The following is a 15,392-nucleotide window of genomic DNA, read 5'->3' as shown; positions in this document are numbered from 1 at the left end:
GGTTGGAAATAAGGAGTAAAAAAATTATCGCCACAGGCAATGTGGTATATATCCTTTCAATCCTCTATTTTGCTCGTAGTCATAGTTTTGGGATAGACTCGTGTAATTTTTTTTCTAAACCGAATGGTCCAAACTCCAGTTTAAAAAATTTCTAGACGCAGTAATTAAAGCGTGTGAGAAACCGAGGATAAAAAATACCATTGAATTTTTACAAAATTGTGTACGGTTGCTCGAAATGCTGCAAAAAATTTCTTGTTTTAATTTTGAACCCATTATTGTACGTTTCAATTCTCAAGAAATATTTAATATTTTCCTTGTGACGTATTTTATTAATTCGAAAACGTGATCAAAATTGCTTTTCAGGCGAAGTATTGAAAATGCATTGTATTTTTTGAAATCATGTGAAGTCTTTGACTGCCATAAAAATTGGAAAATATTGCATTCACAGAAATTCTACAAACAGTACCCAACTCGAATAACCAAAAAAAAAGTTCATTTTAGGCAATAATAATGCAAATAAATGTACAATTTGTGTAATTTACTTATCGTTTATTGTAAGAAGACATTTCCTGGCGTTATTCTTGCATAACACAAAAAAGTTTTCTCATAATTTTACTTCAAATTGTACCGAAAATTGCCATGACTGTAGTAGTGTCACAGTATTGCTGCGTAGGCTTTGATAATAGTCGATATAAGTGATTTTTCACTCGGTCGGTAAAGACTGATTATAGCATCCTCTTAAAGAATTATCATAGTACGTAGGTCTGAATAATTTTAATACTAAAAAAAAAAAACGGTCCTAAAAATTCTACAGCGGAATTAGAAGCAATTAAAACCGGATATATTTTCAACCATTCACAGATTAGACGCAAGATCGAAAAATTGAAATAACTGTTTTTCGATACATTAATTTCAGTGACTCTGTGGAAAATATTCTTCCAAATAAAATGAGCTATATATAGAATGAAATTGAAGAAATCTACTAGATTTTGAATCATCGTAACGCGATTTGAAACGAAGCATCGGTATATCCAAACTTTGGTTTAGAAGTTCAGTGTTTTCTGTTTTTGTATTTTCAACCAGATCATCTTTGTAGTTCAGGAATATAATAATTTGATGAATGCTCAACGTATGAGTACATCGTCTAACGAAATTTCCAAAAAATATTAATTTGCCACTCACCAGCCACCTCAATGTAAATACACATCGTCGATTTGGCGGGACTGAAACAAAATGCGTTTGGGCCCTGGGGCCTCAACCCGCCAGAGTGCGCGCATACCTCAGGCCCTCGATCGCCCGTGGAGACTCCCCGTCCTCCAGCACGCAATATGGATGGGCCTAGACACGGCAGCGATAGTAATCGTTATTTATACAGGGCCCACGAGCCTTTCGGCTCTTCCAATTTAAACGGCCCCATATGTAATACAAAAAGAGGGAAATTAAATGGAGAATAATAAATAAAAAGAGAGAGAGAGAGAGAGAGAGAGAGGGTCTTTTGAATATACTTATGCACATGTATGTTCGAAGTGAAAAAAGTGTTTTGAGTTTGGTGGATCGGTACAGTGTAATTCTACAGCAGAATCTATCGCATTTCTTAATTATTTATCACAATAAATTGACTTGTCAACTCAATTTCTAATTTTACGCTAAGAAATAAAGAAGCGACTTCGTGCATGGCGAAAAATTCCAGACGATTTCAGTTTTTTCTCTCATGCTAAAGATTTTCCAATTTCACGGGAGTTGTACAATTTTCTGAAAAACGGACTTTGGTGCGTTGGCAATAAAAACGAGGTGCGACTAAATCTCATGTAATGTCGTGTGTAAAAGCGCTCTATACCTCGAATATAAATAAATCTTCTAGTGCAATAGTGAAACGATGAAGTGCAAATGCGCGAGGCTAATGAGCGGCCGGAATTACGATTACGCGGTAAGATGCGTGCGTGAATGTCGGGGGAATGGAGTTACGGATGTATGAGACGTACCTACGGTCAGCTGAAAAATCTGTCGAAGCAAAATCATGACAGGACAATGGTTTACAGAGTAAAACTGACTTAATTAAATCGAATATAATTGAGAAAAAAAACGTCCCTGTGATCCGAGAAATAATGTTTAAACTTTGAATTTCAACAATTTCAACTTCAACAATCTTCTGAGAAAAAAAAATTTTTTTTTCAGCTAGTATTACGGTGAAAAAAATCTAAAACGTAATTTAGTAACAAATACTTACAATATTGCTGTCTATAAAATCTGATTGAAAATCAGGTGATTTGCGGAGAATTTATTCATGAACGAATTCAGTCACGGTCAATAAAAATCGGAGAATAGATGTGGATTTTTTGGTGGAAAATAATAACATAACGTTTTCCCATAAGTTACAAACACAGAGAGCTGTTTGAATAAAAAATTCAACCTTTCAAAAATCTTCACTGTATCGCGACGTCTTACAATTAGTTACACGTAACTAGATTAGCTTAAACGAGACTTGCTCAGCTTTCGTTTGTCACATTTTTGCTCAAACTGTACCTCCCGCACATCCGTAATATCGTTGAATTTTAGAAGCTGCCTTGTAGAAATGACACAAGCGAGTCGAGTTTTTTGGTTTCGTCCCCCGCTGAGCGAGAGTCCGGCATGCATGATTATTCGTCGCCGCGTCATCGCGAGCGATGCATTATATCGAATGTAAACTCGGCCATTAGTCATATTAATAAAGCAATTATTTTTATTGATGGTCAGTAATAACATAAATTAGAACCACTCTTCGTACAAGATAATTGGATCCTTATAAATATGTAAAATCCCGACATTGCCGCCGCCGCTGTTGGAAGCTGCAGCCCGCCAAGGCGCAGGCATTAATATTTACGCTATGTTAATCTCTATGTATGTTAATTCGCCGCGGTGGTAGTTATCCCCCCTCGACCCCCCTTTGCGGAACATATGGAGGGGGGGTGGGGGTCCAATATGGCCGTCAGATTCCACTCATGCACCCCATTTCTTTTCTTTCATTTTATTTACTCATCGACGATAAATTGCCTCCGTTTAATTCAACCCTTTTTCAATTTCTCTCCCGCTTGCTGTTGATCGAACTATTCACAGCTAAAATTCAAAATATGTCTTTTCAACCTTCGGTCATAGGTATCTGTGACGTCAAGTAAAACGATTTAACAATTTTTAACGTGGTTATATGCGAATAAACGGCTAAAAAAGTTGGAGGATTTCGGAAAAATGTATCGATCTTTGCAACCAGTCTTCAGGTTAATTCATTTCACTTGGTATCTCGAAAACGTTTAAGAACTATTTTTCTTCTCAAATTTGGAGACGGTATTCTTGGACAGTTTATCCTTCCAGCTACGATTCGGAAGAAAATACAACAAAATTGCGAGCGTTAAAAATTGAAATTCGATATTTCGTTGAAAACAACGACGACTTTCTACTCGACCAAAAAATAGGATGACTGATAAAGTTGGGATCATGACGAAGAGGATAATATGTCCTAAAATACGGTCTCCAAATTTAAAATAAATCTTCCGAAGCTGCTTCTGAGATAATCGTGCAGGACACCGTGAAACATATAACCGTGTAAAACGGTTGACGTTATCGTGAATAACAATGCTTTCTATTATTTATTTTTTATGAAAAAAATACAGAAGTTGAGCTGAATTTACATGCATATGAGCGAAACAAGCCCCCATCGAATTGAGTAATTGTTTGTCGTAACGTAAATTCTCAAATTTCAGTCACTTTGATGTAAAATTGTTGTTCGATCTGACCGGGAACATTATTCTGGAATCTAACTACGCAATTGAGAAAAATTCGTATTAATTTTAGCACGCGGCATCTTTTCGGGAGAAAAAGATTCAACGCCAGATTCAACGTTTTTCACACATTTAACGTATAATACAGATGTTTTCAACGCGAGTGCAATAAATTATATTGTTAAAAAACCCGAGGCTATATTTAATTCGGTCACGATCATGATACCGCACGCAAATTTCAGCTTCTCTTTCGCGTACGCAGAATACACGAGTAGTAGAATGATACTTGTAAATACATAAAAAATTATGCGAGGTACATTACACGTTTCACCGAAGAGAATAATTTACTCAACTTCGAACATAAATTTCTCACACACGTCAATTATTGTCCCGACAATAATTTACGCAAATTAAATTTATTATTATGTTGTAGGAATGTACGAATGGGAAAGAAAGGAAAAAAATAGATAAATCCTGATTGATTTTTTTCAACCAACTTGTTGTTGCTATTACTATTAATACACACTGTTATCTATGCGATATAACGACGATTGCGGTTAATGTGACACACTAGCCGTATTGCGGCTGATGCTGATGTAACGCGACTGTTTCATCGGTGTTTTTTATCCACGATATTTCATCTTTAATGCAGGAATTATGAGTGATTGCGATCTTTGACCTCGTCGGCGACGCTGGATACCTCGGTAATTATTAACTCATTCATCTCCGAACCGTCGTATAAATCATCTTTATTGCAGCTGCTCGACTGGTATATACGTGTTAGGTGTTGGGCGTTGGTAACGGTGTTACACGTATACGCGTTTCATACTTACGAGGGTTCGCCCCCTGGCATCGTTATAAAGCCATCAGTATTTTTTTTCTTCCTCATCCTCTATATGTCCGGCAGATTTGAAAAATTATCAAAACCACGTCACACGTGACCGTAATTCGGTCGAATTGTCTACTCTTTTTTATTTTTATTTTTTTATTTATTGCTTCACGATTCGAGCTCCAAGCGGTGTCGAATTTCCGAATGCAACAAAAATTTTGGGGAGAAATATATTCCGTGCTTTGCGCTGTTTACTGCGAAAACAGCACAAAAGAAATTGGTAAAGTGAAAGTAACGAGCATTCGGAAAAAGTATTTCTTTCGGGATGTTTTGAAATTGAAAACACACTTATCTACGAATATCATCAATAATTTATTTGGCTTTAGCGTGACAACATTTTGTTTGATTTAATTGAAACTTATTCATTGTTTAATATAGTCAAAAATGACCATACATTTGAATTTCATTTTCAGCAAATAAGTTCAGGTAATATAATAGATGCACGTATTGCTTCAATAAAATTTTGATCCATCGATGTCGATAAAAAGTTCTAAACATTTTTTTAGTCAATACAAAAGTCCGATTTTAGATTAATTTTCAGTTCTTTCTTTTATCTTTTTTTTTTTTCCTTTCTTTTTTTGTACTTCAATCTACTAGTTTGCTGTAAAAATCTTACGTTAAACGTGGCTGTCAATTCTCTTTGACTTTCTTATGATCTCAGAAAACTATAAATTCCGATATAATCCGATCGAACAATTTACTTGTGACACATGAATATTGATTCATCATATTTATGAATACGATTAAATCAGGGGAAAAACACGGGCTAACAGCAAAACAGATGTCTTATTTGATTAAAGTGAAATAAATTTGTTCAAATGAAGTATCTTCTTGAACAGCGTTGAACAGTATTAAATATTTTTCTTTCATCTCGAGCGAATAACATTTATTCGTCACATAAGTACAATTTCAGATGTTTATGCACGAGCAAATCTGACCGAAAATAAATTTCAACTACGAGTTTTAAATCTCTCACAAACAGATTATCTACGGTAGACAATAACGTGAATCGGTTTTAATTGTGATTATCATGGTTTGAGGTACGTTGCCAACCGGAGGAACCAAAAGCTCGCAAACTTCCAACGCAACAAACGGTAATAAAACTAAAAAGTATTAAAAATGACTTCACCTTTTTGCTGATGATTCAATACTGTGTTGGTACAGATTGACTGCTGATAATAACTTACCGACGGTCGGTATAAAATCAGCAAAAGAGAACAGCGCATGTCCAATTGCCTGCTGTAAATCCAACGGAAAACCTTGTGCAGAACGATTATATTCGAACAGCGTGCTGCAGCAGCCTAGCTATCCTCAAATCAGCAATTCGATGTAATTTCATATTTCAAATTTCATCCTCAATTATGAGGATGAAATGACGAGGCATAAAGACAGGAGAAATTTCCAGAACATGTTAAATTAATCGTAAATTAGAGCCGATTATCGTTGATATTCCATCACTATCACCTAGTGATATCGGTTTTAAAATATGTCACGATATTTTTATTAATCGGGTGTTTAATCTGATTATAAATTGGAGTTAAGTCCTATTTGATGGATTTATTATAGATATGTATAGATATATATTATAATTACATGATGTAATTCTTCTTTGAATTGACCAATTACTCACATCAACCAAAGGTCAACTAATTAGTTCAAGTCAAATTTCGGACTCATTATCAGCTAAACTTGACCGAAATCAAATTGGCAACGAACGGGTATAAATGAAACCAGCACCGTTGGTATATCCGGAAAGTTACACAAGTTACGACCTCCCTTCGTAGAACTTCGATTCGTTTATCTCGGTAGTCGCGGTAAACCGATAACTATGTTTATACTGATAATGAGCAAAGTTCCCAATTATACAGTTGGCAGAAAATTCTAGTAAAATGGATATTATTATAATAATGGTTTGAATATTGTTGAAACTGCAAGAAAATGTAGTACAAGTGACTATTTAGTGTGATTACAGTTGTCAATACTATATTTTCCGGTTACTGCTACAAAATTTATTTTCATTTTGTACCGAGAATTATATTTTTCGTTTATGGTAAAAGAGAAAATTGTTAAATACTGAATAGTAACGCACCTCCTGCAATATAAGTATAGTTGACCGTGATTAACTGAGTAGCTGAGGAGAAAATTAATTGCAAGGATCGTTTCATCATTCGTAGAGAATTCATTTATAAACAAAATCAGCTACAATTGGTTCAAACTAGACAAATGAAACGTTTCTGACAATTATCTAATGGCTGCAAGATCATAAACAATTGACTTTTATCGAATTAAATTCATAAATGGATGTAAGATGTTTTCTAAAACATCGTTTGACTTTATTCAGTCTAATTCATTGCATTCACATTTAGATCGATCAATTCTTTCGTAATTTTGTTTGTTTTTGATTCTTCTTAGTTCACGCTTTACTTACGATACTGTATATATTCCCCGCTGTGATTTCCATTTTGACATTATACTAGTTTTTTTTTTTCTTACGTACATCAGTCATCTTATATCTAAATACTCAATAAATTTTTTTTTCCGCGGTGACTCGAATTTTTCGACAAATTTTACAAAATTCTGGATTTTACATCAATATAATTTCGTATTCGCATTTTCTTTTTATCTTCAACAAATTATCAATAAATAGGGATTTGCGGAAAAAGTAGTAAAAGAAAACTGCAGTAAATGATTCGTAAAGCTGAACCAATTGTGCAAAAAACACAAAACAAAAAAAAAATAGAAAAAAAACTTGGATCAAATGATTTCAGATTACCCGGTCAAAAGATCGCTTGATCAGTTAGTTTGAAATACCGTGCGTACGTTTTTCGATCATGAGTAATACGCGCAAGTGTCATATCACTGACGATTAGATATGAAACCAAAATGCTTCCAGGAAACTTCGACGCTTATTTAACGCTTCTCCGTGCCTTATCTTTACATATTAAATCGATTGACGGTCTCTTGAGTGGATTTAATCGCGGTACAATAGGCATAGCTCACTGTTATTCAAGCGGAAGTGGTGTAGCGAGAAGAATGATTCATTTTTATAACGAACCTGCTGCTCTAGATAAGCTATTTAAACATTGTAAATTCTTACAAGTTTTTATGCTTCTACATTGCCAATTCCGGGCCGGAACTCTTTGATCGGACATGATTACACAGGCCCACAAAAAAAAAAAAAAAAAAAGTGTCTGAAGTTGGCAGAATGGGGGATCTTCCGGGCCGATTTTGAGTAAATGGCTGTTGAAACTAAGAAAATAGCTATACACAGTCGTATGAGTTTACGAAATTACAATCGTCATAACTATACGTTTTCGGGGTCGCTGAATCCGAATCTGGGGTCGGTTTAACCCTATCAGGTCAAAATCAAGGTCATTTTAAGGACAAAAAGGAGAAACAACTGTTAAAGCAGAGACAATCACCATAACTAAACGTTTTTGGGATCGCTGAATCCGAATCTGAGGTCAGAATGGGGTATCCTCAGGTTCGAGTTTCAGTAAACGGCTGTTGAAGGTGAGAAAATTCCGATTTATTGAATTATAACTGAAAATAAAAACAAACGCAAAATAAATACCTTACGCAGATCTTTTGGAGACAAAAAGTACGTAAACGAGCATAAAATTGAATAATATTGTTAGAAAGGATGAAATCCCCCGTCTTAACCCCTTTTTAATGACCTAGTAGTCATCGTAGATAAAGGAAATTTATAAACTTCTTATGTCTTGAAATAAATAAGGTTGCTGCGTCAACCAGTATTATTGTAAAAACAGTCTTGTTTCAGACTTTAAACCGAAAACACGTACTCTGCCATTAAAGCTTTTCCTCAACATTTTATTTTCGCCTTTGATTTTCCAAATAAGCTCACGAACCCATATTTATTCCGTAACGTCCCAAAACGTTACGATATGTATTTAAGAGCACAGGCCTTCGGTCCGTTTGGGGCTTAGGGGTGATTGGGAATAGACTGTTTAGATTTAAACTGAGGTCTCCGGCCTGACTGGAGTTTGGGGGTTATGTGCTGACAATGCGTGAGTTCAAATTCTAGCTCTGTTGACCATTAGTCTACTGGGTGATAAGGCTTAAATAGACTTGGCACGTTGTTTATTTGAGAATTATAGATTAGGTGTTTACACCTGATTTTCGAAATTTTCTAACTTTCCAACAGCCATTTACTGCAAATCGAACCTGAGGATATCCCATTCTGACCTCAGATTCAGCTACCCCAAAAACGTATATTTATGATGATTGTAATTTCAAAAACTCATTCGATCGCGTATCGCTATTTTCTTACTTTCAACAGCCATTTACTCAAAATCGGCACGAAAGACTCCACATTCTGACTTTCGATTCGGATTCAGCGATAAAAAGTACGTAAGAAAACATCTTTCGCGTTGCCGATTTCAGACACTATTTTTTTTTTGTGAGCCTGTGTTATATTTAGGTATACATGAATTGGCGCTGCGGAGCTTACGGTAACGTTTGACAAATTACAGCTTTGGATTCGAAATTCACAACTTTTCGGATCGATAAATTCAAACTTGAATAAAACGTAAAGCTTGAGTTAGTTTAAACGTTCACGTGGCGGAAGATCTTCGAAAACACCAAACATCAGTATATTTTACAGCTTAACAATTAGTCTGAAGGACCTACAACTCTGCGGAATATAATATTCAGGTTTTGCTGTATTTGCACTTTATCAAATTTCGAAAAATTCTAAAGTGGTCAAAATAAAAGCTTTGTTTCGTCGAAAATGCATAGTTACGTCAACTTTAACCTTGAAACAAAAATCAACGTTGATCTGAGTTCCGTTCGACGTGAAACAGCAGACATTTTTTTTTTTCTACATCTCACTTACACAAGTTAAACATAACAGCAAGTATTTACCACGAAGCGACATCGCGGTACATACGAGGAAAAGAACGCGCGATTATTTTCGACCATTTCGCAATCACCTCGAACCATTTATCGTTGGAAACAGGTTCAGCCTGCTAACTCGAAGAAGAGCAGATTTAAGTCGATACGATCAATGGTAGGCGATACACGTTCACATCCAGTGTGTGTCCATAATACGTCTAGTATCTTGTTTACACACAACTCTTCAGGCCAGATATAGAGACGAGGAAATCCCCCAATCGTTCCAAAAATTGTAAACCATCCAAGCAAGGTTTGATTACGCCTGTGTGGACATCTGACGTAACCGAAATATCGCGTCAGAAATACATTAAAAGATTCACGGTCAACCTTGGATGCGATTGTATTCGGAAACCGGTTTCTTGTGTAATAAATAACTACTTGTTTTGAGAAACAAAAAAAAACTTTCCTTTTTCGCGGTAGGCACGGCTTTGCGAATTTACGGGCATAGCGCAGCTCGTCCGGAATTTTTACATACCTGCAACGAAATTATAATGCAAGGAAGTCGACACATGTGATTGGAAATTATATACTGAGAGAACTTTTTAGTTCCGGTTACCGCTCAGTCCTTAATTATGTTCATTTTTTACCACAATCGAAAAATATAGTTCTAGTTTTATTTATTAAAATGGGTACTATGTTCGCTTTATTGGAGAATGCAATAAACTCGGCGTTAACGTCATAAAAAATTCATCTTGGACAATTTGTAGGTCATTTATTAATAGAACTAGAATCGGCAATAATGAAAATAAAAATTGAACAAACAACATGATCGTTAGATTGCAGAAAAAAATGAACAAATTATAGCCTGACATATCGAAAGTATTACATCCAATTAGACAACTGTTTAAAAAGAAAATGAACGCATTTTGCAAATGAATGTAATATTTTCAATTTTCTCCCACAGGTTGATGGAAAATTGTTTAAACAAAATTCAACCATACATCAAACTCTTAATCAGTTAGATTTTGTGAGCTCTGTTTTTTTATCCTGTTTTTGCTGCATTGATTTATTCACTGGACTGTATACTACCATCCGAAATATCATCGATTACCCTGAATTAATACAATCGCTGTATGTCACGCGTATCAATTCCAAACGAGAAATAAATTAATGAAAATTGGAGTAAATATCGTGGTCGAGTGAACGAAAGAGAAATTTGGGGTTAACGAGAGGAAGGGAATTAATAAGTCAGTTTTAATTAAGCTCTGAAACGCCTCTAATTCGAGCACTGCGTTGATAACATTATAATTAAAAAACAGTAAATACGTATAGGCAGATTCCGACGACGAGACTAACAATAAAATGTAATCGCAAACAGGATGATAAAAAACGGAATTCGAGAGAACCGCAACAAAAACAAGGCGGAAAACCGCCGCATGTTATTTCTCGAAACAAGTAGCGCAACTCCCTAGTTAATTAATTAACCATAAATATCGTGACCGCTTCCACAAAGCTCCATAGTGCCACTTCCTTTACTGATTGTAAGAAAAATTACTACAAGTTGGTATTTCACATACGCAACATAAACCACAAATATTGTTCCGAATGGAAAGTGAATACGAGGTTCATAGCTGCAACCAGAAAATCTACGAGTACATGTATATCTAAACTTTTTTGATTGCGTTCACTTGTACCATATTTTCTTACAACCATTGCGAAGACTAGACGTTAGCGCAACAATAAATTTACGTTATGGTCTTATATGAATGCAAATATTTCGTCAACTAAACAAACAAAATTATTGTTGCCATAAGCAGAAAATTCAATATCGACGACCATGATCAAACTAAATAGTCACATTTACCATATTTTCTCTTAATTCCAACAATATTTTTAAACTGTACCCCATTGTAACAATAATCCTTGCTCCTTCGTATTTTCTATTAACCGTAACAATTACTCAAATTTATCGCAAGATTATTCTTATTTAAAATACCATTTTACCTAGCCCGTTAACGTCTAGTCAATTTTCAAACAAGGAGACTATGCCGCTTTGTTCCAAGATAAAGATGCTATCGGGAATGTTTATAAAATTATATAATAAAATTAAAAAAAATGAGCAAGTCAATTGCGTTTGGTCGAAACCGCATTATATTGTTGATTATTTCCCGACGTGATTTTATACCGAGGAAATATCTGCAGTGGTCCAGCGATGAGTGTTTCGAAATAGAAAAATAGATACAGATGTTTGTTGTTGCAACGCTTATAAGAGCTCATCGAAATCGATACGTCTGCTTGGATTCGAAAGTTAAAAATAATTTATAGAAGAATCCCGCTTGCTTGAATTAAACAATTTCATTACCTGTTCAGCGTTTATAAAAAAATAAGCATATTTATTCTCAGTCAAACGAAGGATAGAATGAACGACTAACTTTGCCTACAAAAAATTTCTATTAATGTGTGAAATTCATTAAAAAATTTGTATAAGACGATGTATAAAATATAGCAAGAGTATTGAAATTCGAAGAGAATTGAAGCATCGGCAAATTTTTATCCGCTCATAAATGGCAATCTTCCAGAATCCCAATGATACAGCGCAAGCTTCAAGTTTTCTATAGTTCGGCAAACGATCGCTAGATGTCACTGGGGCTCGGTGTTCTCGTGAGACAAGCAACTCATGGTAAAACATGATTTAAGGTTTGATTTGAGTCACGTCAAGCATTAAAGCTTATTACACAAACAATAAAATTGATGCTTCACCGTTGAATATTATTTTAAGATTGAACATGACTCCTCTGTTGGTATCCCAAAGCCTTGACGTTTGAGATAATTCATCGATCCCTACTCTTCAAATCGGATCACATACAAATTAATTTAATCTGATTTGATTCTGATTGCTTTGATAGAAACCGTTGAATAAATCTGCGCGCGTGACCGGAAACGAGGGAGTGGCGGAAGCGTTCTGCTTTTAAAACTCAATGTATGTTACATACGGGTACATGATTCTGGCACCATCGATCCGTCGACAGATAAACTTTATCACGAGGTTGTGTAATTCGTATAAATAACGTAAATCGATGAGCAGAGCTTTAACTGGCCTGGTACTCAAGGAATTGACCCTTCGGGTCGCGCCCTTATTTATGTACCTAATACAGCCCGCGTAGTATATAACCCAACCAAGCCTAATCCAACGACAAATAATTTCTCAGATCCCCTCGAGCTTTCATGTCCGGTACGGAATCAGCTTTTAAAAATTATTTTTTCCCGTTTCCTTATTCTGCGTGTCACGATTCTGTTAATCGTGACTTACCGATAACAAATCGAAATAACTCTAATGAAAGACTTGCAGTTAAAAAATCATGCAATTAATTTTTTACGATCATTAACTTCACGGAATTTGATTAGATATGGACGATAAACTTTCTGCCCGGATGAGTCTACGATTGGAGGTGAGTCAGTAAAATAAAAATAAAGAAATGAAAGTGAGGGTAAAAATATTTCTCGTTAAAAAATGAAGGAAAAAGCACAAAGCGAAAAAAATTTTAACGCCGCTGCGATATTATATCGTACGGCAGCTTGCAACAACATGTTATAATAAAACGCTATCATTTTGTTATCTTCGCCGATCGGCTCGATAATACACTTTTGCCCCAGACGATGACGGTGATACACACGTTCGCTTCCCGAGTACATATAACACCAATTTTTGATCATCGTACGCGATATGGATGTGGAGCCGGTCGTATATTTCTCTCTTCCTCATTTCCGACGGCTGAACCGAGACTCTCGGTAGCGCTGCTCGTGACTAATTCCAAGATAAGAGAGAGAAAATTAACAAAAATTACGTGTTGTTCGCGATGTGTTTTTTAAAAATTATCGCTCAGGGATGAAAGCAAAATCCTTCGTCAAACTTGATTAATATTTTAACTAAATCCCTCGCGTCATTTGAAATTTATGTTTCAATCGAGGCACATAATATTATTACACATAACTCCTAATCAATGGACTCGTATTTCGTTTTAATAATGGTTGTTTAGAATAATAAACTTCACAAATGTAAGTCCAATTTTTTTCTTATATTTTCTTAATTATCGATAGGAGAGCTTACTCGCAACGGTATAATCAGTGTGGACTTTTTTTTCCCAAAGCTTTATAAACCAGCAATTCCTGAAATTCAAAAGTTGTGTTTATTGACTTTTACTTTCTCGTTTACAAAAAAACACATCGGCAACAATTATTCTTCAATTGTCTTCGCGAATTGTTAGTGGTTAATTGTATGCATACATTTATTAAAAATATTTCTACGAATTTCATTCAGTAAACATAATTTCAACGATTTCTATAAATCGATTGTATTAATATTTATGAACTGTTAATATTATCAGTATATCAGTATACATGGCCTCATATTTTCGAAAATGGGTTAAGAGGTAATAATATGCCACTTTTGTCCGACTTTTAAGGTAAAAAAAATTAACATTACGATTGAGTTTGGAATAAAAATTATTATTCATCTACCATGCGTCTATATTCACAAGTTTTGAACCCATAGGTATTTGGTGAAAAAAATCGTGTAATCGGTTCAATAACTTGGAAAGACAAACAAAAGTACCCTAATTTACTACGTTATACAACCTTTACATATTTCCATGCTTTACCTTGACCGAAATATACACTTCTGGATGTAAAATGAGAATATGTTTTGTAACTGTAACTAGGAAATCCAGTATATTATGCAACTTTTATTGTAACTAAGGCGATGATTTGACGCTGACGTAACAATAAATTAATGTTACATTCTTAATTCACAAAATATCAACTCAGTATACCAACGATATAAATTTTAATAAAATATTCTAACAACTGTAGAATAAATGACATTTTTTCTCATCGTCCGTTTCGTATGAAATATGATGTAATAAACGCAGTGTATTAATGAGTAGAATCAGATTACATACGTAATTTAGCATTACTCACCGTTGTAGAATAGCGATGAAACGACGATCCCGTGAACGTGAATGACGGACGGTGATGAGTCAGAGGACTGCAGATGATAGCAATTATCAGTATCATCGACATGTAACGCACGTACAAATCTAATTGTCGGTGCCTTTTACGCTACTAACGTTAAACCGTATTGCGCACGTATAGTTAAGGTGTAAAAAAAATGTGTATTTCTCTAGAGGCACACACACAACACACACACACACATATGTGTATGTAGTATAATCGATGCTTGTTTAAATTCGACATCGTCGATATCGCCTAGTGATTATCTCAGTCCTGAAACTGCAGCGTTTCCATACAACTGCTTGCGGTGAAATTTTCGTCACCTCTAGTTCCCTTTTTTCTCTCTGCATTTAATTATAGTCTTACATATTTCCGCAATAGCTAATTACAAGAGCTAATGAGAATATGATTTGCGGTGTCCGAGGGAAGCTGCGGAGGTCCGAAGGCGATAGAGGTATAGTTAACGTCTAATGAGCTTGAGGAAAGTAAATACTCGTTTTTTCCAATCCTAATTTGAGACGGCATCTTGTTTGCAATCGCATTTTGAGATAACACGTTGAATGCCTCTGATATATTGATGTGAAAAAATTAGCGAGTACATGGAGGTAATTAATAAATTGATTACTCAAGTTGACTAAAAAAAAACCTGTAGGCCGAACTTTTAATAAATTGATTACACGATACAAATATTAATTTCAACTTTTGGTCGAAGCCGAAATCAATTACCAGTTGGTGAAGTAAAAATTAAAACAAATGACGTTTCAAAATTATAATTCATTCTGAAAGGTCTTACGTACTTTCAGAAATTGCGATTAATTCGGGAAATACGGTGAAGAAATTTTTATTATTCGATAAAGAATGTCAATTCATTTTGAAAGTGCAGGCAA

This window comes from Neodiprion lecontei, chromosome 4, assembly GCF_021901455.1.
Source record: "Neodiprion lecontei isolate iyNeoLeco1 chromosome 4, iyNeoLeco1.1, whole genome shotgun sequence".
Classification (NCBI taxonomy): Eukaryota; Metazoa; Arthropoda; class Insecta; order Hymenoptera; family Diprionidae; genus Neodiprion; species Neodiprion lecontei.
The sequence above is the reverse complement of the archived record's forward strand: the minus strand, read 5'-3'. Positions refer to the sequence as shown.